Source organism: Bos grunniens, chromosome 20, assembly GCF_055505025.1.
Source record: "Bos grunniens cultivar Pamir isolate PY7600 chromosome 20, Bosgru_T2T1.0, whole genome shotgun sequence".
Classification (NCBI taxonomy): Eukaryota; Metazoa; Chordata; class Mammalia; order Artiodactyla; family Bovidae; genus Bos; species Bos grunniens.
The window spans coordinates 68,118,626-68,141,106 of record NC_141184.1 but is presented as its reverse complement, the minus strand read 5'-3'; the positions used below and the strand labels follow the sequence as shown (position 1 = coordinate 68,141,106).

Sequence of the window (22,481 nt, the reverse complement as noted above, 5' to 3'; positions counted from 1 at the left end):
AATATGTAAAGTCCTGAAAGTTTACACACAGGGCAAAAATATGATTCAGAGGCTAGAGAAGAATAATGTTGTAATTTTACACTTGTTTTTTGGCCACATCACCTAATCACAGTAACTGATTCAGGAATAAGCACATATTCTAAGTTGAATCTGGGACTTCTATGGAAGCCACAAGAACTCTCTTTCCCCTCTGAGTCTGAACTTGAGAAGAAAGCGAGAGCTGCCCTCAGCCTACCACAAAGCAGAGTACTGAGTTGGTTCTAGGAGGGACCATATTCTCTCTAGGGAAGAAACCTGAATCCACATCCACCTCTGGATTTTTCAAATTTTAAATTCTTCGCTTTGGCTTAACTCAGCCTTGAGTTTTCTACCACTTTCAACTAGAAAAAAAGTCATAACAAACCTTAAATATTTAGTTAAACAGCAAAAGCCAAAAAGGTATTTGACATGGTCAAGATCTTAAGAGATAAGGAATACCCTGCCAATGAAACATTCTTACAATTTATATTTATTTTCCTAGGAAGTCATCTTATTATACTGCTGCTGCTGCGTCGCTTCAGTCATGTCCGACTCTGTGCGACCCCATAGACGGCAGCCCACCAGGCTCCGCCGTCCCTGGGATTCTCCAGGCAAGAACACTGGAGTGGGTTGCCATTTCCTTCTCCAATGCATGAAAGTGAAAAGTGAAAGTGAAGTCGTTCAGTCATGTCCGACTCTATCGACCCCATGAACTGCACCCTACCAGGCTCCTCCGTCCATGGGATTTTCTAGGCAAAAGTACTGGAGTGGGGTGCCATTGCCTTCTCCGTCTTATTCTACTAAAAATATTCAAAACGAAATGTTCCAAGAATATCTCATTCCTGCTATAATACAGATACTAGAGAAAGAAAAAAAAAAGTTACAGGATAAACTGAACACTAAGAAGAATGCAGAAAGAAAGCACAAGAGAAAAAAATGTGTCCTGATTTTCCAAGGAGCTCTGAAATCCAGTACTGAGAAACTCAACCCTCCTCTTTACAGGCACTTCCTTCCAAATAAGCAGTGAGGTTGGCAGTATCAAATACAAGCACCAATTACATAAATGGGTTCCCTTGTGGCAATGCAGGAGAACTGGGTTCGATCCCTGGGTTGGGAAGATCTCCTGGAGAAGGGAATGGCTACCCACTCCAGCATTCTTGCCTAGAGAATTCCATATACTGAGGAGCCTGGCAGGCTACAATCCACGGGGTCACAAAGAGTCTGACATGACTCAGTGACTAACACTTTCACCTATTTCTTCCCTTGTAAAAATATAACTTGCAGAGTCAACACGATTGAGCCACTGAACAACAGAGGATGAGTTTTGATTGTTGTTTTACTTTAATTGATAGAGAAGCATACTAAAATCCTACAAATCTCTGGATGTGATTACCAATTTACAAGAAATTTAAGAACAAAATTATGTAGACCTATTAAGAACATAATTAGCAAAATCCAAACCCGGGGAACTTATACAGAACAAATGACCAGTCTAGTTTCTTCAATAAATATGTGGCAAGAAAAAAGATGGGAGAGGCAATTTTTATAGATTAAAAGAGATTTGAGAGACTATTAACTATAAACAATGAGTGAACCAAGTCTGTCTCCAGAACTGAAAAAACAAACTACTAAAAAATATATGAGAAAAATAAGACAAATTTCAATACAGGACAATACGATATACCTGACCAGTCCCGGAAAAACTGTCAAGATCACCAAAATCGAAGTCTGAGAAACTGACATAGCCAAGAGGAGGCTAAGAACACATGACAACTGAATGTGAGGTATGATCCTGAGTGAAATCTGGGAGCAGAAGGAGGATATGAATTAAAAACTAAGGACAGCTGAATACACTATGGACTATCGTTAATAATAATGCATCAGGATCAGCTCACAACCACACTAATGTAAGACGCTACCTGCTCAATTGTTCTGCAAATCTAACACTTCTAAAAAATAAAGACAATTTAAAAATTATTTGAGACAAGGAAATATAAAGACTATTTGATATTAAAGATTATTAATTTTAGGTGTAATAATGGAATTGTGTGCTCTGTATGTGCATGTTTTTATCAGTCTTTTGTTTTTAAGTCTGTATCTTTAAAACAGATACATACTGAACTATTCATGGAGAGACGAATAAATAAAGTTAAAAGGGTATTTTATAGCAGTGTTGCCAAGGTTTAGTCTTCAAGGTGATTTCTGGCGACATGTAAAGGTGTTTTAATGTTCTAATAGCAACACATTTAATTTAAATACATATTGTAAAAATATACAACTAGCGCATCGAACATGATTTCATAGATTTTAATTGCTTCGGTTTTCCTTAGGAAAAAAAAAGTAAATGTAAGGCTAAAAAAAAAGCCTAGGCAGAGGCAGGTTAAGATCCCAGGTTCACAAAATAGGACATTAAGCAAGCCACCCGTTCCAAGGTATACAGCACCTGCTACATCCAAAGTAGATACTAAATAAATGTTAACTATATCCTATTGATAAAAAGCCAATCTAGAACTCCCACAGAACAGAAAAGACTGGAATTGAGGAGAATGAGTCAAGTGCAGAATGAGGGAGGGAAGGAAGCATGAGGGCTTGCAAAGGCAATCTGGGCAAGGGCAGGCAAGGCTTCCCCTCTCCTGCTCAGTCTCCCCAATACTGATAACCTGCAGCTGCCCACCTACAACCTGGAAACCCTGTTGCCTCAGAGTCTCTGGAGCTCTTTAGAGTTCCAAGCTGCCACCTAACACTCTTCAACTAAGGTGGTGATAGCTAGAGGTGCAGAATCTAAGAAAGAGCACAAGGCTTTGCACAGACAGGAAGGGAGAGGAGAGAGGGACAGAGCAAAGAAGGTCCAAGAAAGAAACAATCACTCATTACGTGACCTCAAACAAAAAAATAATTACCTTCACCAGACTGCATTTCCTCATATGCTAAAATGTGGAAGCAAGTCTATCTTTCAAGGTTATAGTGATTAAAAAAGATTAAAAGATACAGTAGATGTAAATCTGACATTTAACCAGTGTTAGTTCCCTCCCTCTTTACTTTGGCAGGGTGAAGGAAACCCTTGATGAATAAAAGCTGTTAGGATGAAATACAGAAAAATAGTAAAGAACAGCCTCGGGTTCTATCAGTTTTGAGCCAAAATAAAGGAGAGGAATCCTGGGGTCAGAAAATGTGGGATATGTTGGGAAACATATTATTAAAATGGCAATTATCAAATGAATTTCCTAGAGGAGATTACACGCAGCATTTACTAAAATTACCAGACCTAAGGAAGCAACTCTCAGTAAGAATCATCCTATTAATTTCTCTCTCTCTCTCTCTCTCTCACACACACACACACACACACACACACACACACACACACACACAAGGAAACGGTGGGGGGGCGGGGGGGGAAGGTTAGCAGTTTATAGCAGTTGGCAAATCCTTCAAAATGACAGCTGAAGTATTACTGAAATAAGACTTTCTGGATAGATTAGAAGTCAATGACAGGTTTTAAAATCTGGTTTAGAGTCAGAGAGGGAAAGAAGGGAAGCTTTCTAATCTTCTGAAAGGAATTTCTGATGCCAAGAGCTTAATTTTCATAATCAAGTCACTTAAAACTAAGATGATATTGAAACAGAAAACACCAAGCATTAAATGGAGTAAATGTATTCATTTTAAAAGTACATATCAACTTCTGATACAAGACAGTAATTCTCATTTGCCCTCCTAAATTTATTCCTTCAATCAACGGGGCAACTAGTTGTACGGTACGCACTATGTGCTAGATAGAGTCTGGGAACATGGTATGAACTGTATGACGTAACAGACATGATCCTTGTCCCCACAGAGATCCCTTCTTAATAAAGGAGCTGACTGTCTAGTGGGGGATTATGCAATACATTCATCAATTATAATTATGTGAACAGCTGTGAAGAAAAAGAACTGAGTGCTATAGGAATATGACAAAGGGAATCTAACCCGTAGGAGTATATAGGGAGCCCAGACACAATCCCTGAAGAAATAATGCTTGAACTCAGCTCTAAAAGACTAGCAGAGGTTAAATGGGCAAGAAAGGAATTAAGGATGACGCATCCCTGATAACAAATAACAGAAGTTAACGCTTGTTGGGTCAAGACAGAACCTGGCGCTCTGGAGGAAGGGGTGGGGGAAAATCACTGTGGCTGAAGCATGGAAAGACAGAGTGAAAAGGAGCGCAGACAGACAAGACGCAGGAGGAAAATGGATGTCATGGCTGCAGTTTCTGACTATGCAGCTGAAATCACCAAAGAAATACACAAGTAAAAGACAATGGTATCAGGACCGTAGCTATAGTACTCTCCACAAATATAAGATGCTTCAAGGAATTTCCATTCAACAGAGAAAAACTGGACTGGAAAATAGGGTTTACTGCATGTAAACAAAGAAAATCTACCTGAAAAGTGCAAGAAATTCCCAGCAGAACCTCACTTTCTAGCTACAGCAGCAAAGGCTAGTAGAAGCGAGTGTCCCTGAAGCTGTCAGTGAGGCCAGAATGACAGGTCCTGAAGTGCTTCATAAAGGCACCTGCAGCCAGGGCAAGCCAGAGCAGGGACCTGGCATAAGCCAGCTGCAGACAGTGTGCTGAGTAACGCAAACGCTCCAGCAGCTGGCTTCCCATGAAAATGGCCATTTCAATCACAAAAGAGCAGCAATGGCCTGGCCACAACAAACTCAGAAGCTCCTCCTGGCGACTTCCTTCCACCACTCCCCAAATGCACCTGGATGGAGAATCAGCAGAAGAGAACTACAGCTCAACCTCAACAGTTCTTTCTTCACAAAGAAACTAATAGCCATAAACATAAGAAAAATATGTGCAATATCACTAGTAATTAAAGAAAATTTTAAATTCTTTAAACCAAATTGGGATTTTAAACAATTATTAATACCTTAAAACAACATAAACATGAAGAAAACAGCACTTTCATAGAATATGGTCGGTGTGACATGTCATGTTCATATAAACAGGAGAAAGTGGGTAAAACTTTTGACTGTATAAAATGCACTTGCTCTTAAAAATGTGTACACTCTTTGACCCAACAATTCCACCTCTTAGAACTTACCCCAAGGTAACACAGATTTGTTCAAAGATTAAACTACAAGAAAGAGCACCAGTTTTAAGTTGCTATAAATTAAAAATAACTTAAATGTCTAATAAATGAGTAGTTTAACTAGTTATCCACTTGAATATCCATGCATATTAGGCACCCCTTCAAATTATAAAGAAATACATGATGGTTCTGAAAGATGTCACAAATATTGTTGAGCTTTAAAGGCAGTTTGCAAATTAATTTTAATGTGAAAAACAAATGTTTGAAACATACGTTTGTATGTTTCAAAACATACAAATATGTATATGAAGGAAAAAAATACGTATATGAAGGCAAAGAAGTATATCAAATACTAACAGTAGTTATAAGGGGAACTTTTAATTCTTTTTATTTCTTATTTTACATAATTTTTATTTTCAACTTTCTTATAATAAATATGGATTACTTCTGTAAAAAGAAAATAGACTTCTTATTCAACAGTTTTTCAATAGTTTTGTAATGTATGTGTAAATAATGGTACTAGGCTAATTGGATAACCATGGGAAGTAAAAATGAATCTTTATCTCAACCACAGAAAACAATCATTTTGAGATAGTAAAACCATTACAAGTCTAGAAGACACAATATCTTTAAGACTTTAGAGCAGGCAAAATTTTCATAAACAGGAATAGTTACAAAAACCAGTAACAATGAAAGAAAAAAATGATTAACTGTGCTTAGTCACTTCAGTCAGGTCTGACTCTTTGCAACCCCATGGGCTGCAGCCTGCCAGGCTCCTCTGTCCATGGGGATTCTCCAAGCAAGAATACTGGAGTGGGTTGCCATACCCTCCTCCAGGGGATCTTTTCAACCCAGGGATCTAACCCAAGTCTCCTGTAGTGCAGGCAGATTCTTTACCATCTGAGCCACCATGGAAGCCCAACTACGAAAGAAAAAAATAATTAGGCTTCATCAGTATTAAGAACTTCTGCCCATCAAAAGACACTGGAAAAGCCACAGAACAAGAGGTGTCTGCAATATGTGTATCTGATAAAGAACTCATTTCCACGCTGTTATAAAGAACTCCCACAAATCAATAAGAAAAAGACAACTCAATTTTTATTTAAGGGTCAAAAGATTTGAACAGGCATGTCTCTAGACAAAATAGCTAACTGGTTGACAGGCAGGTGAAAAAATGCTCAACATCATTAGTCATTGAGCAAACTGTCGTGGTCTGGGAGCAGGCTGGAAAAGAATTTCCAGACATGAGACAGAATGAGAGGGAAATAAAGTTTATTAGAGTGGGAGACGCTGTTAGAACAGCAGGCCAGCTCAAAGGAGAACTGACACTGAACAGGGGTCCTTACTCCACTTTTATACCCAGGGTACAAAGAGCGGGATGGGGTCTTGCAGGTCATTTGCTGATTGGATGAGGCACATATACTGGGTGGAGGAAAGAGTAAGGCAAATACCTTCTCCCTATGGGGTAGGAGTGGAGACAGGTATACTGGTCAGGAGGGCCTGAAATCCATTAAAAGTTACAACTTGGGGTAGGGAAGGACGAGGGTCTGGTTTTTCTATTTCTGCATTCCAAGACCCTCCTTGGTTTTATCTGCTCTTTCATCCTTGGGTCACCACACAAGTGTAAATTAAAACCACTATGAGATACTATTTCTCACCTATCAGCATGGCTAAAATTCAGTGACAGTATCAAGTGCTGACGAGGATATACAGCAACTAGAATTCTGATACACTGTCAGAGGAACTCTAAGAATGCACAGCCACTTTAGGAAAAGATCTGGCAGTTCCTTGAAAAACTAAACATACATCTACACTATGCCAGCAATTCCACTCTTAGGTATACCCAAGAGAAAAGAAATGTCCAAACAAAACTTTGAACACAAATGTTCATGTAAGCTTTATTACTAACAGCCAAAGACTGGACACAACCCAAATATTCATCAGCAGGAGAATGGATAAACAAAACTGTTGTATACTCTTAAAATGAAACAATACTAAGCAATGAAAAAGAACAAACAACTGATATAACAAGAAAGAATCCCAAAAACATGTTGGGCAAAATAAGCCAATCACAGTCAGAATACATGTAGTATATGCACGCTGTACCTGTCTCACCTATATGAAATTCTGAAACACACACAAGTAACCAACAGTTACAGAAAGCAGGCGACCTGCAGCCAAGGATGCTGCTGAGGAGACAATGGCAATGAGGGAAATTCTTTGGGGGTATAAATGTTCTATCTTGACTGTGGTAGTAGTTATGTAAGTGTATACAGTTTTCAAAACTCAAATAGTGTACCTGAAATGAGTACAGATTAACGGAGAAGGCAATGGCACCCCACTCCAGTACTCTTGCCTGGAAAACGCCATGGACAGAGGAGCCTGGAAGGCTGCAGTCCATGGGGTCACTGAGGGTCGGACACGACTAAGTGACTTCACTTTCACTTTTCACTTTCATGCATTGGAGAAGGAAATGGCAACCCACTCCAGTGTTCTTGCCTGGAGAATCCCAGGGACGGGGGAGCCTGGTGGGCTGCCATCTATGGGGTCGCACAGAGTCGGACACGACTGAAGCGACTTAGCAGCAACAGTAGCAGCAGCAAGTTGATTAAAAAAAAAAAAAACACTACAATGTAGACATCCATACACACTGAACAGAATGGCTAAACTGAAAAGGACTGGCAAAGCCAAGGGGATATCTGGAGTGCTCCACGTTAGAGAGGGCATCTAAATGGACAGAAGGGCTTGGGAAACAGCTCCACAGATCTACTGAAACGGAATACATGCCTATCCTCTGACCCAGTAATTTCACTCCGGGCATTTTATAACTGAGAGACCCAAGTGCTTATGTTCACCTTAGAAATGTTATTCATAATAAAAGCCAAAAATTGGAAACAAGCCAAGTAATGTGTCAACAATAAAATAAAGATGAACTATATACACAATGGATTAATGGACCAAGGGGGGAAACCTGTTATATACAACAGAATGGGGAGTTTCACAGATACAGACATGATGGGGGTGGGGGCAGAAATATAAGAGTATGTATTAATACATGCTGTATAACTCGATCTATGTAAAATCCAAAAACAGCCATAAGTAAACAATAGTAAAAAAAAAAAAAAAGGCCAGAATAGACATCTGGGAGGGTTTATTTCAAGGGCCTCTAGCATCTTCTCTATCTTGATCTGGGTAGTGGTTACACAATGTAGTACATACCTATGTTAAAAAGAAAATCATTGAGCTGTGCACTTAAGACTGGTGTTCTATACTCTTTGTAAGTTAAATACTCACACGTGTGTGTGTGTGTGTGTATACACACACACACATACACATACAGCTGCCCTGTAACCAATCTTTGTTCAACCCTGAAGCTGGAAGCCTTTTACACAGTACCCAGGTGTGGTTCCCATTGGTGTACATCACTCTCACTCCCAGGCTCCTCAAGCCCATGCTCTTCGTGCCCACCTCCCTCAGGTTATCTGAGCTGGCAGCGCCACTAAGTATCTGGGGCAGTGCCACTGCCAACAGGACTGGATAGAGTCGCGCCCTAACCAGACAGGGGAGACGCCCAAATACTTATTAACAGCATGTAAGATTGTAATAAAGGTGCAACTTTAAGTCTACGGTGCAATCCCTTATTGACTCACTATCCTGTTGATTAAATTCTTGCTGAGATTGTGGAGAAAACTAAATACAAGCAGCCAGCATTTGAAAAGAAGTTCCAGCATCACCAATATTTTGCTTGGAAGTTTAGTTCCCTAAAGTTTACAAACAACTTTCAGGAATAAAGGCGTATCAGAGGCTTTGGTGAAGCATGTTATTGTGCATACTGCAAAACTAAACACAGAGACCATGGATGAAACAATTACCACTGTCTTCCAAAACTAACCAATACATTAAAAAATACATGGCTAACTTCCAGAAACCTCCAGATACTGATTTATGTGTACAAAGCTTTTTACAAACTGGACTTCATGTTTTAAGAGTCTGATTTACATTCTTTTCAATACATAGACAGAAATTCATATCAATACCCTCTACCCGTTCTGCGTTTACAGTGTCTTACTTCCTCCTCTCTGCACCATCTGTTACTATCTTGTGAGTTCTTCCCTGAAACATTACAACAGTCTATTAATTGGTCTCCCTGCTCCACTGCATCCTCCAAGCTGACTGCCACAGTGATCTTCCTAAAGCATGGATTTTGCTCAAACTCAAGTCACCTCTCATCTCCCATTACACCCACTACTCTCTCATCCTTCCTTTCCTACAGGGAGGACAAGTTCAAAAGAAAGTCTTACAGGAGCTGTGGTGAACCGGAAAGGACGAGCCTTGGCTCAAAAAAGCAGCCATGACTCAGCTCCAGTTTTCAGATAAACCAGTGTTTTGATGAGAAATGTCTCAATTTTTAAAAATCTATGTGGATCAAATAAATTACATCTGTGGATCTCTATCTACAGGCTACTTGTCTGTAACTTTTGACCTAAAGGATAACCCCAGACCTGATTATAATCTCTTTGCATCTGCAATCTACCTCAGTTCCTTCACACAAACGACACCACAACAGTCCACACAACCACTTACTCGTACCTCCTGACAGACAGCACGCACTACAGCCCACCAGCTACGACTGTTCACTCACTCACCTTCGCTAGGAAATCCCTCTTCCAACCCAGTACATCCACATCCACTTTGCTCAGGCCTCAAAGGATAACTTTTAAAATTGTCCTTTATAGAATTTCCTTTTTTTTCTAGCTTCCACACAAAGTGTATTCCACAAAAGTGTATATCCACTTTTCATGATCCTTGGCAGTTTTCACATTGTACTACAGTTTTTAACATAAAAGATTGCAAGATTCTAGAAACAAGATATACACCTGATGCTGTTCTGTATTCCCTACATGATCAAACAGAACCTGTTGATTATGTGCTTAATAATTAATGAATAGAGCTATTTATCTGCCTATATGCATGGCCATTAGTACTTCAACTAGATGGCCATTACACAGTATGATCCCTAGGATTCTGAAAATTAAAAGGCTAACAGTTTCAGAAAAATATCCCTGTAATATTAACTTTGATTCAGAACTAACATGAACCCATGATTCTTTCAAATACATATTTTAGTTCTGTCTATTGAAAAGATCTAGAAGCAACAAAACCCAATAGTATTGATTTTGGTTTCTAAACACCGTTCTCCACTAAAAGGAACCAGAGCTTCTTGGAGAAATGGTTGATTCTTGATATGTAGGCAAAGCAGAAGACCAAGGAGCACACCAAAACTGATGGACTCACGTTGAAAAGGAAGCAGGAGCTACCCTGAGGGGCTCTTATTAGCCAAATGTGAACACCCATAAAGACTGTAATTGACCGTTAACACACTGAATAAATAAACGTCTATGAAGAGTACAGTGATACACAAAAAGGAAGGAGGAGAAACAGGGACGGCCTCGGTGAATGCTAGCTAATAAATACAGAAGAAATGACAGAAAGCCAAAATTTTGTAATTTATATTGTAATAAATGATTTCAGGCTCAGGAAGCTGAAACCACAGGGTGAAAGGCTATAATGTAACAGGTTATTTACAAGGTACTGAAATATTATTCCATAGAGTCCTTTCTAATAACAGATGATAAAACTGTACCTTAATGGAGAGATGTGAATGCTGCCACCTTAGACAAAGCATCAAATTTAGCACAGCTCATAATGGGATAACTTGTCATTTGAGGTGCCTCCCGACATGACTCAACCCAAAGTACACTTCACCTGTGATGAAGCACTCTTGTCAAAAATGTTTAAATGAGCTGCAATCAAGCCTCTCATATAACTTCCCGTTTACAGGAAGTCAGGAGCTAGAGAAGCAAGCTCAATAACACCATGAGGAAATGTTCAAACAAGTGAAGAATGTGGCACATCCTACAGGACAACTGAACTGGACTTAAAAAAAAAAAAAAAGAAAGTCAATCGCAGAAGACAGAAAAGGGCAGAGAGACTGTTAAAATGAAAAGAAATTAAAAAGACATCATAACTAAATACAAAGGGGTTATTTTGCTTGGAACCTGGTTTTTGTTTTTTTAAAGAAGGTGTGCTCGAAAAGACATTCTTGGGACAAGTGGAAAAATTTAACTGAATATTATATTATTGAATTACTTTCATTTTCTCAGATAAAAATAGCTTTTGCGGTTTTTATTTTATGTATAAAATGCATATGACTATGTTTAATATTTGGTTGTAATATGGAGATATATACTATATACATGGTACATGTATTATGTGCGTGTTGGCTTTCAGAGAGGAGAGGTTATTTTTATTCTTAAAAGGTACATGCTGAAATATTTAGAGTGAGGTATAGTGTCTGCAAGGTACTTTCAAATTGTTTAACATAAAAGAGTGCTTACTTGGGGAGAGGACACAAAAGGGAAGAGGGTGGGAAGGGAAGACCAAGGTGGGAGCAGAGAAGTGATTCAAATAAGGCAAAATGTTAGTAACTGTTGAGCCTAGGTGGAGAGAGTATACAAGTGTTTGTTGTACTGTTTTTTCCTCAACTCTCATATAAATTAAATTCTTCATAATAAGAAGCTATGAGAAAAATAAAAGAACAATTTAAAAAGCAACCAGTTTAGAAACAGTGTAATGCTATTACACCGGTTACATCTGTCCTCCACTACCTTCAGGAGTTTGTCCAAATTCATGTCCATTGAGTCAGTGATGCCCTCCAACCGGCATCCTTTGCTGCCCCTTCTCCTTCTGCCTTCCGTCTTTCCCAGCATCAAGGTCTTTTCCAATGAGTCAGCTCTTTCCATAAGGTGGTCAAAGTGTTGGGAGTTTCAGCTTCAGCCCTTCTAATAAATATTCAGCATTACCCTTTAGGATTTTAAATAGCTCAGCTGGAATCCCATCACCTCCACTGGCTTTGTTCCTAGCAATGCTTCCTAAGGCCTGCTGCTAAGTCACTTCAGTCGTGTGGACTCTGTGCGACCCCACAGACGGCAGCCCACCAGGCTCCCCCGTCCCCGGGATTCTCCAGGCAAGAACATTGGAGTGGGTTGCCATTTCCTTCTCCAATGCATGAAAGTAAAAAGTGAAAGTGAAGTCTCTCAGTCGTGTCCAACTCTTAGCAACCCCATGGACTGCAGCCTACCAGGCTCCTCCGTCCATGGGATTTTCCAGGCAAGAGTACTGGAGTAGGGTGCCATTGCCTTCTCCTCCTAAGGCCTACTTGACCTCATATTACAGGTTGTCCAGCTCTAGGTGAGTGACCACACCTTTGGTTATGGTTATCCGGGTCATTAAAACCCTTTCTGTAAAGTTCTTCCGTGTATTCTTGACATTTCTTCTCAATCTCTTCTGCTGTTAGGTCCTCACCATTTCTGTCCTTTACTGTGCCCATCCTTGCACGAAATGTTCCTTTGATACCTCCAATTTCCTTGAAGAGATTGCAAGTCTTTCCCATTCTACTGTTTTCCTCTATTTCTTTGCACTGTTCATCTAAGGCCTTCTTATCACTCCTTGCTAGTCTCTGGAACTCTGCATTCAGTTGGATATATCTTTCCCTTTCTCCCTTGCCTTTCCCATCTCTTCTTTCCGCGGCTATCTGTAAAGCCTCCTCAGACAACCACTTGCCTTCCTGCATTTTTTTCCCTTGGGATGGTGGAGAAGCTGACACTGAAGAGAATGGGAAACTTTTCTTCTTACTGAATACTCTTTTTTGCACCTTATAACACAGACATACACGATATATTCAAAAAAGCTTTTTGATAACTATTGATTGTAGCTATGATGAAATCATCATATCTTCATGCTTTCATGATCAAAGCCTAATTACAGTGGAGTTATAGCTCACCCGAGAATTACAGTCTAAAGTCTGTGCATAAGATGAAAATAGCACATAGTAAAAATCTGCCTTAAAAATCTCTTAAATATATGCCACACTGGACCAACACATCATCTCAATTATTTCTACACAGCTAATTTTCACACAAGCACTTGAACAGTTTGCTGTTTCTTCGACTGACTGACTAGTAGACGCTGAATAGCTGGTTTCTACTCAGGCCTCCTGCTGTGATGTTAGAAATGTGTCTTATCACAGCCATATGAGAAGCACTCAGGAACTGAGACAGGTTGAGAAAAGAGCAAATTTCCATTTCCCATTTCACACTTAATCCAGAACGTTCACTGTTTAGGTTAATTTCCCCTTGTTTTTGTCATTGGATGTAAAAAATGAATTTGACAAATCTACGAATGGACAGAGGAGCCCACTGGGTTGCAGAGTCGGACACGACTGAGTGACTAACACACAGGTAAGATGTGTAATGACAAAATGGCTCTTTAAAAATACATTTCAAAAACTGTATCTCTTTGAATGAAATAAATCATTACAGTGGAAAAAATACCACAATCCAAACATAATGGACGAATGTGAAGACTGGGAACAGGCTGTCAGAATTCCCAGATCAGTGTGAAAAAGAGAGAGTAGTAACACCTCTTGTTCAACATCATAACCTGAGCTGTAGCCCGTTTCTTTATATTAGCATTTCCAGGCACAGATATAGATTCCTCAAATCTTTATTTACTCTTATTAATCTTCAGTTCAGTTCAGTTGCTCAGTCGTGTCCGATTCTTTGCAACCCAGTGTACTGCAGTACGCCAGGATTCCCTGTCCATCACCAACTCCCAGAGCTTTCTCAAACTCACGTCCACTGAGTCGGTGATATGATCCAACCATCTCATCCTATGCCATCCCCTTCTCCCACCTTCAATCATTTCCAGCATCAGGGTCTTTTCCAGTGAGTCAGGTCTTTGCAGGTGACCAATGTATTAGAGCTTCAGCATCAGTTTTTCCAATGAATATTCAGGATTGATATCCTTTAGGATGGACTGGTTTGATCTGCTTACAGTCCACACTCTCAGGAGTCTTCTCCAATACCACAGTTCAAAAGCATCAATTCTTTGACAATCAGCTTTCTTCACAGTCCAACTCTCACATCCATCCATGGCTACTAGAAAAACCAAAGCTTTGACTAGATGGACCTTGGTTGGCAAAGTAATGTCTCTGCTTTTTAATATGCTGTCTAGGTTGGTCATAACTTTTCTTCCAAGGAGCAACCGTCTTTTAGTTTCATGGCTGCAGTCACCATCTGCAGTGATTTTGGAGCCCAGAAAAATAAAGTCTGTCACTGTTTCCATTGTTTCCCCATCTATTTGTTTCCCCATTTATTAATCTTCTAATTCCACTAAATAAAGTTAGCCACCACTTGAGGCTAAATAAAAATCCCCAAACCTTTCTTTCTCTGCTCTCTCTGGTGAGTTCCCAATCAATATTCTTACTAGATACTTCTCCTTTTAGAGGATTCACCCACTGAACAACTCACTGAACAACAACTGAACTCACTCCTTTCTCATCCCTCCACACTCTCCAGTCTATTCTTCTAGTCTTCCCTATCTTGAAAAAGAGAACAAATATCCATTCTGGCGCCCAAAGCCACAATCTAAAATTCCTGTTACATCCATCTTTTACTCCTATAGCCAACCCCCAAGTCTGTAGGTCCTACCATCTACGTCTCTTTTAAGTCCACCCCACCTCTACCATGCCCATTGTCAATGCTTTGGTTTACCTAATCATTGCTCACTTGAACTAACTAGACCCCTTGCCTTGAGTCACTTCAATCCATCTTGCAGACACCTGAAAAGTTAACTTCTTAAATGCAAATTTGGTTACACCACTCTTTCTACTTAAGGAACAAAAGGCTCAAGAACAAGTCCCAAAACAATGATACAGTGAGCTAAAAACAAGATCATTTAATAACATTAACTAATACAAAGAGAATGTATCAGGCATTTTTATATGAGTATGTTCCTATTCTACCCCCACACTATAGGACCAAATTAAATGAGCTAATAAGTGTATTTCAGTAAAAAGAGGCCTCAGGGAAGCAAGGAAAATTCAACTGCCTTCTTAGAGACAAAAATGAACACAAAATGGATCCTAACAGTGATAGAAGTGCCTTAAGGAAAACAAAGAGCTTCCCAGATCTGTAAGACAAGACTGCATTCAAGCTGAATGTATTAACATGCCTAAAATGAATGCCATAATCAGAAAAGGATATGGGAAGTAAAAGCAAGCACAGAAGCTGCAAGAAGACAGAAAAATCATCCATCCTTAAAGTAAAAGATGAATGAGGTCATCTCAGTCTCAGGTCAGCAAATATATCACTTCCCTGGTCAAGTCCATGCTAACTAAACCACTTGATTGGCTTGAGTTTTCAGGTCCTTCTAACGAGTGTTTCTTATTTGAAAAACTTAAACTGGCATGTTGAATAGGACCTAATAAGCAAATCTACCAATCAGAAAAGTTTACATTAATCACACCAACATGCACATATCATTATAAATTAATAAACTGGAATTCTGATTTTACATATCAGTCTTGTAAGTCCAACCATGGGATAAGGAGCTGGCTTTCAGCAAGCTGACAAGATTAAATTTCTAAGAGTTAAGTCCAGAATCAGACATAAGATTGAAGTTAAGTTCTAAACTGTATTTGTGGCTATTTAAATTAAAATTTTAAATCCAGTTCCTCAGTTACAGAGCGTCACATGCAGCTGGTGGCTATCATATTGAACAGCACAGATAATGAACATTTCCACGATCCAGAGAGTTCTAACTGGACAGCACTGTTCCGGAAGATAACCTTAAACTCACCCTATTGTGAGTCCTCTCAGGAAACAGCCTGGTAGACAGTCTTGGATGACTGACACAGAATCCTAGAGCTAGACTATCTTCTACAGAAGGTACAAAATAGATACTCAACAATTGTTTCCTTTCCCTTTGTAATGATTTCATGGAATCAGAATACACAATTTTAGTCTTCAGGATTTCCACCCCTCTTTTTATCACTAGATGATACTCCACAAACTTGAGGCACAGACATTAGAAGCACATTCTCTAAGCCAAACTGCCTGGATTCATATCTCATCTTTGGCGCTTACTAGATATGTGGCCTTGAATATGTTATTTAAGTACTCTAGCCTTCAGATTCCACATATGCAAAGTAGAAATAAGGGTACCGACTTCACCGGGTTCCCATGAAAATGAGTTTAAACGTGCACAGTGTTTAGAACTGTGCTCAATACAGAGTAAGTGCCCAGTGTTAACTGCTACTGCTTTTACTATCAGCATCAGCATCCTGAAAGCTCTTCACTTTCCATGTGGAAACGTGAAAAATGCTCACCCAGAAGAAATATCAACAAATATAAAGGAATAAAATAAAAGAAGGATCGTAAAGCCATAGGGTCAGTCTATGATAAAGAATTTTTTTAAGATTAAAGGAAATGAGTACTCTGGAGTGCTTAAACACCAGAAAAAGTCATGAGTTTCCTGAAAATGTCTTACTTGTAAGACTGACAAACCACAGGTCAAAACTAGTCTATATAATAAGCTACCGAGCTATTTAAATAACCAATGAAAACTAAGGAGGAACTGAGAAGATACAGGTGTGAGTTCACTAGACCAAATGATACTTCCCTGTATAAAGCACATTTTGACATTTAAACGTACAGCCTCTCCTAAGTTAGCTTTAGGTTCACTTGATAAACTGACCAAAGATCTTCTAATCTTTTCATTAAGAGAGAGCATCAGATGTAAGTAAAATATCACACCCAACAGCGACCCGTCAGGTGGTCTCCAAGTGGAACCCCACAGGAGAAAACCACACCTTGCTCTAACGGTATACAGACAATATGAAAATCCTGAAGTTAAGTGCAAACTTCAGCAAATGTAGCCAGATGGAAAGAGCCAGAGCTTTGGAGACATACAGGCTCCAGCTTAGAGCCTGGCTCTGCCACTCACTAGCTGGAAGTGGCTCTGCCACTGTACTTACTGTACTTACTTAAACTCAAGAGCTTCATCTTACTGTCTGTAAAATACACACGAAGCACAGGCCATCTAAATAAGAAAAACGTGCAAAGAGCCTACAGTAGTGGCTGGTACTTAGTATATGCTCTGTAAACAGTAGCTAATTAGAGAAGACTCTCCAGCAGTCTTAAGAATAAAAGACCACTACTTTACATAGTAAAGACAAAAATTATTTTGACCAGGTAATAACTATAAATCATGAGATAATACAAAATAATCATCTGTCTCCCTTATTTTCCAACTTATTCCTCAAAAAAAGTCCCTTGTTTACTGAACTGAATTTCCTGTTAGGCTGTGACTACAAACCTTTTGGGCCTATTTAATAAAAATAACTACATTTCTTACACTGAAACAAAGTTTTGACCAGCAAATACCCAGCTAATCCACACCAAAACATAAACACTAAACATAAATATCTAACATTTTTTTCCTTTCTCTATTATATTGGAAAAAGAAGTAAAGGAATTTTAAGTTTCTCTCAATGAGTCGAGTTCTACATAAGAAAACAATACAAGGTAACTGCTTACCTGGACAATATTTTGTACTTCAGATCCACCAATCCAGAATGAATGGGGGCACTCCCTTTCAGACTAGTCTGAGAAAAGACAGCAGTCAAGCAGCTTCCAAGATTCTGTCCGTTTACTGTATCCAGCTTTCTTCAACAAAATCCCAAACATGCACTTCGGTAACTGTTGAAAGACAGAAAGCAATCCATACACCCACCATGGCACCAGTGGCAAAGGACAGCCACCAAGAAATGGAAGGAGGGGTCAACGGAGTGGTGGATCTGAAGCACAGAAAAAAGGTACAAGCCCTGAGGCTGCGGTTTCATACGAGAGGGTGTGCAGGAGCACTGCTCACCTCTGCGCTGAGAGATGGACAAGAAATTCCACAAAACAAAGAAGGAAGCACCCCTAACATTAATACTCAGTCATGACAAGTATGCAGTTTCCAAATACATGATAAAAATTTCCTCTACTATCCATATAAATTGTCCCAGATCATTCAGCTACAATGAATTTTAACCATTTCCTAAAACCATTCCTCTACAATTACAGAAACTTTGTCAGTCATAATTAATAGGGGAGGAGGCTCAAATATTTCCTAATAAAAATTTATTTAAGCACCTAACAAAAAATTTTTAAGTTTGCTACACATAAGACATCTACACATCACTCAAATCTTAAACTCTCAGCTACAATATAGGACATTTCAAAACATGTGACATAACTTTAAGAGTGAACTTCTGACTCAGTAAAGGCCAATCCCCCACAATGGCCAGTCACTGGGTACACCAGGGAAAAGAAAGAACATAATAAACAATTTACTAGATAACACCTTTAAACACATCAGCCCGGTCCACTTTATATCAACATTCTTTTATTACCATACCAACTCTTACAATTAGACTATAAATTCTAAGCAAACTACAAGGAGGACAGGAAAAGGTATTCAACAGGATGCCACAGATAAAAAGTTAAAAATCCAAAGACCGTGAAGCTGCTTGCACATACATTTGCTACTTCCTCAACTGCCATACTACTGCCAAAATGCTCCTGAAGTGACCATGATACCTGAAGGGCTACTAATGGACCAGGCCTTTTACATTCACTACTCATATTTAAAAATATGAGAAGAAAGAACTTGCTCAAAGTCCCACATCCACTAGGTGGTAGAGCCCATGTCCTTTTCATAGAATACGGTGGCCTCCAAAGTCCAAGGACCAAAAAGACCATGATTCCTGGGGCAGAAGAAACCAAGCTCTAAGCTAACTGATGTCAGAACAGAGAACCACAAAAATACAAAACAGTAAGTATTTCAGCCTAGCTGAACTAAAATACAACTGAACTTGTTCAGCCATCCTGAGAGGGCTAACTCCCTTAATCTTGCCACTTAAAAGCACTTCAATATCAAAAACTCATGCAATTCTAAGGCTACAACATGAATTTTATACCCTTGCCCACGCAGCCTGTGTGCCTAGTGGCAAAGATGTGTCTGTGACAAAGACACAGAATCCCAACCCCAGCTGAAACCAAAGAATTCTTGAATTCCAAGATTGGTCAATATACAGTCCACAGGCAAAGACTAAAGATGTTCTGGTTTTTCATGTATTGGCAAAGCACTGAAGTGACTGAAGTACCAGTCTAAGAGTAACCTCTTCATAGCAAACAGGTAGAAATACCTTAAAACCCCCAACTTAAATCACAAACAGTAAGCGCTCAAGCCCTTCTCATTAGTCTAGAGCCTAATAAACTACAAACCCAATTTTGACAAAAAATGCTAGTGGGCTACAGCTAGTAGTTACCTGCTAGAGCAGTACAGTCTGATTTTCAAAGCATGTAACTCACTGCTACAACCAAAACACAGCCACAAACAATCTGACTAACAGACTCACTTCTGAGCTCCTGCACCATCAGGCCTTTTCTTCCATTAGCGAGTTAACTTCCCCTTCTTTCCTTCAAATAAACATTTACTGAATGCCTAATTGGTGGCAGGCCTTCCGCCAGAGAAACAAAGATTAACAGATGTCAGACCAGGATAGTAAGGATTAAGTTCTTCACGTCCTCTGCCCCTTCCTCTTTGAGTCTCCCAAGCAATCATTTCACAGAACCAAAACACATTTTATCATTAGTTCCCAAAACTGGTTAAGAGTTCTCAATTTAACTCTGAAATAATAATTACTTGGGTTCTTTTTTCTTAACAGAGTTCTCACTTAATTTTTTTTCTTCCGTGGACCAGTGGTTTGCTCTTAGAGAACAGTTTTCGATATTCATAGTACTTAGGTATTTGCACATCTCTCTATTCACAAACTTTTTTTCCACCTACATGTTAATGTCCCACAGTTTCTACTTCACAGCTTTCCATTCTGTGAAGGTCTTCATTGCTGACTAACCCTGAGAGGGAATCTCCTAAAAATGCTTCCTGCTGACATAACTGGACTCAGCAATCTTTGACTTCTGTTAATAAAATCCAGAGTAGATACCCTACTGGACTGTCAGGTCTACCTGGCTGGTGTCTCATTTGCCTACAAACTTCCTGTTAGGCAACTGTGATCAGCAGAAACTGAACTGAGGGTAACAAGCACATTCTTGACCAACAGGTTTTTCCCCTTTTGTCAACTAATTCAATGAACAACAATAGAACTCAGGAGGAAATCTTGTATCCAGTCACCGCTTACTCTGTTAAAGGTCAAAATCACCAGCAAACAAGAATAAGAATTTAAAAATTCTAATTTCCTTGGCTAAACTAAATTGATCAAACATAAATCACTATGCTCAATGTTAGTATGAACAATTACCAGTCTCCTTCTACCAGGAAACGTAAAACAGGGTTAAAGTGGGTTCTCTCCGTAACAGTACAGGTCTAATTATGTCTAATTGGTAGTTCTTAGTAATTGAAAGAGTATTTCCCAGATTTCCAAGGCAGTATTGACTCTGTATGATTTCATCATTTTCCCCAAAGAAGCCTCATTAAATGCATGGCTAAAAGCAACTGAATTTTAGGCCTCTGCAAAGCTTCACAATTAAGTACATGCACACATCAGGGACAAAAACTAAAACTTTTCTCACACCATCTGTCTTGACTGTACTTGACAAAATACGGTCCCTGTACTTGCGGGGAGAGTTAGCTTGGCAGACAGTTGCTGAGAGACAAGTCTTTGCAAGGTCCTTTCACATACATCTCTCATAATCCTCCCAACACTGAAGCGATACCTGCATTTTTTTTTATTTTTACACACAGTGAAATCTTACCAGAGAAAGGTTAACTTTCTTCAGGTCACACAGCCAGCAAGTGAGAGTTATGATACAAACTCAGGTGTTTCACCCTAGAGCCCATGCCCTTTATGTTAAATCATGTGTCTCTAAGGTCACAGGTCCTTAGAACTTATCACCATTTGGCAAGTTCACATCAACAGATATAAAAGGAATTTGGTTTCCTCAATATTCTGCTATCACCCACGCTCTGGGATGTATATAATTCAATTTGTATATGTTTAAGAGTCTGTAAATAATGGTTAAAATGTCCATGAACAGAAGTTTGTGCAACACATACCACCCTTCTTTTCCCTTTAGCAGTCTTTCTCCCCTATCTATCCCCACTTGTCTTAAGAATTATCAAACAGAAATGTTAAAAAGGTTTCATAGCATGAAAAAAAAATCTAACATTAATTTAAATCAATATCTATTGCACACCCAAGCGCTAAACATAGTGAAGGATTCAAAGGACAATCAGCTTTAGACATGATCAAACTTCCATGATACACAGGAAGGTCTGGTAAGTCCCATATGCATTAGGAACAAGTCATTATGAGAATTAGTGATATAGGTGAGAATTTCCAGAAAAGAGGATGGCTAAGATACAGGCAGACAGCAATAACCCAAGTAAGCAACCAACAGGAAAGCTCAACTCAACATTTACTGAACACCTTCTACAAGAAGGCGCTGTTGAGGAGTTTATCATTTAACAGGGGACACAAACGGGAAACTCTAATACAAGCGCAGAAGATGCCAAGTGCCACAGGATAAATCCAAAGTGCCAGCACTCATTCATTTAACGATGATTATCATGTAGGCATTGCTATCGATATAAAAACAAAATTATATCTGCCACCATAATAGAAATTGACATCTAGAAGAGGTATCTAAGTTGTGTTCTGAGAGGAGAGAAGAGGACGTTATCAACATGGGTGGAAGAGAGGATTGCTGAGATCTCACCTAAATCAATTTGGCTGGAGAGCTATTAGGTCCTTCCCATTAATATCAGTAGCCTGAGACACGGGCTTAGGTCAGTTCATATCAGTGCTGACAAAGGAAATCTGAAGAACAATGGTCCTCCACACTTTGGCTGGAATATAGAATAAGTGAGGAATGTGAGAAGAAAAAGCTGGAAGGGAGGCAGGAATCTGAATAGTGAGGACTTCAAATGCTTTCTTTCCCTTTAACTGTAAATATCACCAGGTGGAAGCCAAGATCCCAGGCTCCTCACAGCGCAGGAAAGTCTGTTTCTAAAATTCATAGGAACAAACATAACTACTCAGAGGAATACACGTGCTGTTCTGTAAACCTATGAAATGGGCTAGCAATCCTCCTGTGCTACAGAGCTCTCTCGGTTTCCAGGAGACAGCCAGTCAGGGGCCAAGAGTGCCAAGACGTGCGAGCAGGCTCAGGTTTATCCTTATCAAATCTGAAAGGACATCTAACCTACTCCAAAATCAGGACTAAAAATTGATAATATTTGAGCCACAAGCCTCTTGAGGCCAGTCAGTGAGGTCTATAAATAGCACGTGATTTATTTCATTTGGACCCTACTTAAGCCTTTGTCTATTTCATCTGCATTTGGTAAAGCAGCACAGGGCTAGAGGCAATGAGGATAAGTGATGGTGACAAAGACCCAATTTTTTAAAGGCGCCACTAAACAATCCCACTATTTCACTTAGAAAGCCAAAGACTAGAAGGGGGCAGGGGGAGAGATGTAAAA

General features: G+C 39.4%; 1 protein-coding gene across 22 annotated transcripts in view; it reads right to left on the bottom strand.

Annotated features, from left to right (window-relative positions):
* The window catches only part of FBXW11 (F-box and WD repeat domain containing 11), a 131,597-nt gene that overhangs the window by 105,168 nt on the left and 3,948 nt on the right, over positions 1–22,481 (bottom strand). For 7 of the 22 annotated variants that reach the window (XM_086362210.1, XM_086362221.1, XM_086362218.1 and 4 more), the window contains exon 2: positions 17,531–17,692. The exons of 12 other annotated variants lie outside the window; for them this stretch is intronic. The gene's annotated coding sequence lies outside the window, so the exon portion shown is untranslated. Of the gene's footprint in view, positions 1–17,530; positions 17,693–21,718; positions 21,850–22,481 lie in introns of those variants that run through there. 3 more of the 22 variants (XM_086362225.1, XM_086362213.1, XM_086362226.1) reach the window with 3 other exon arrangements.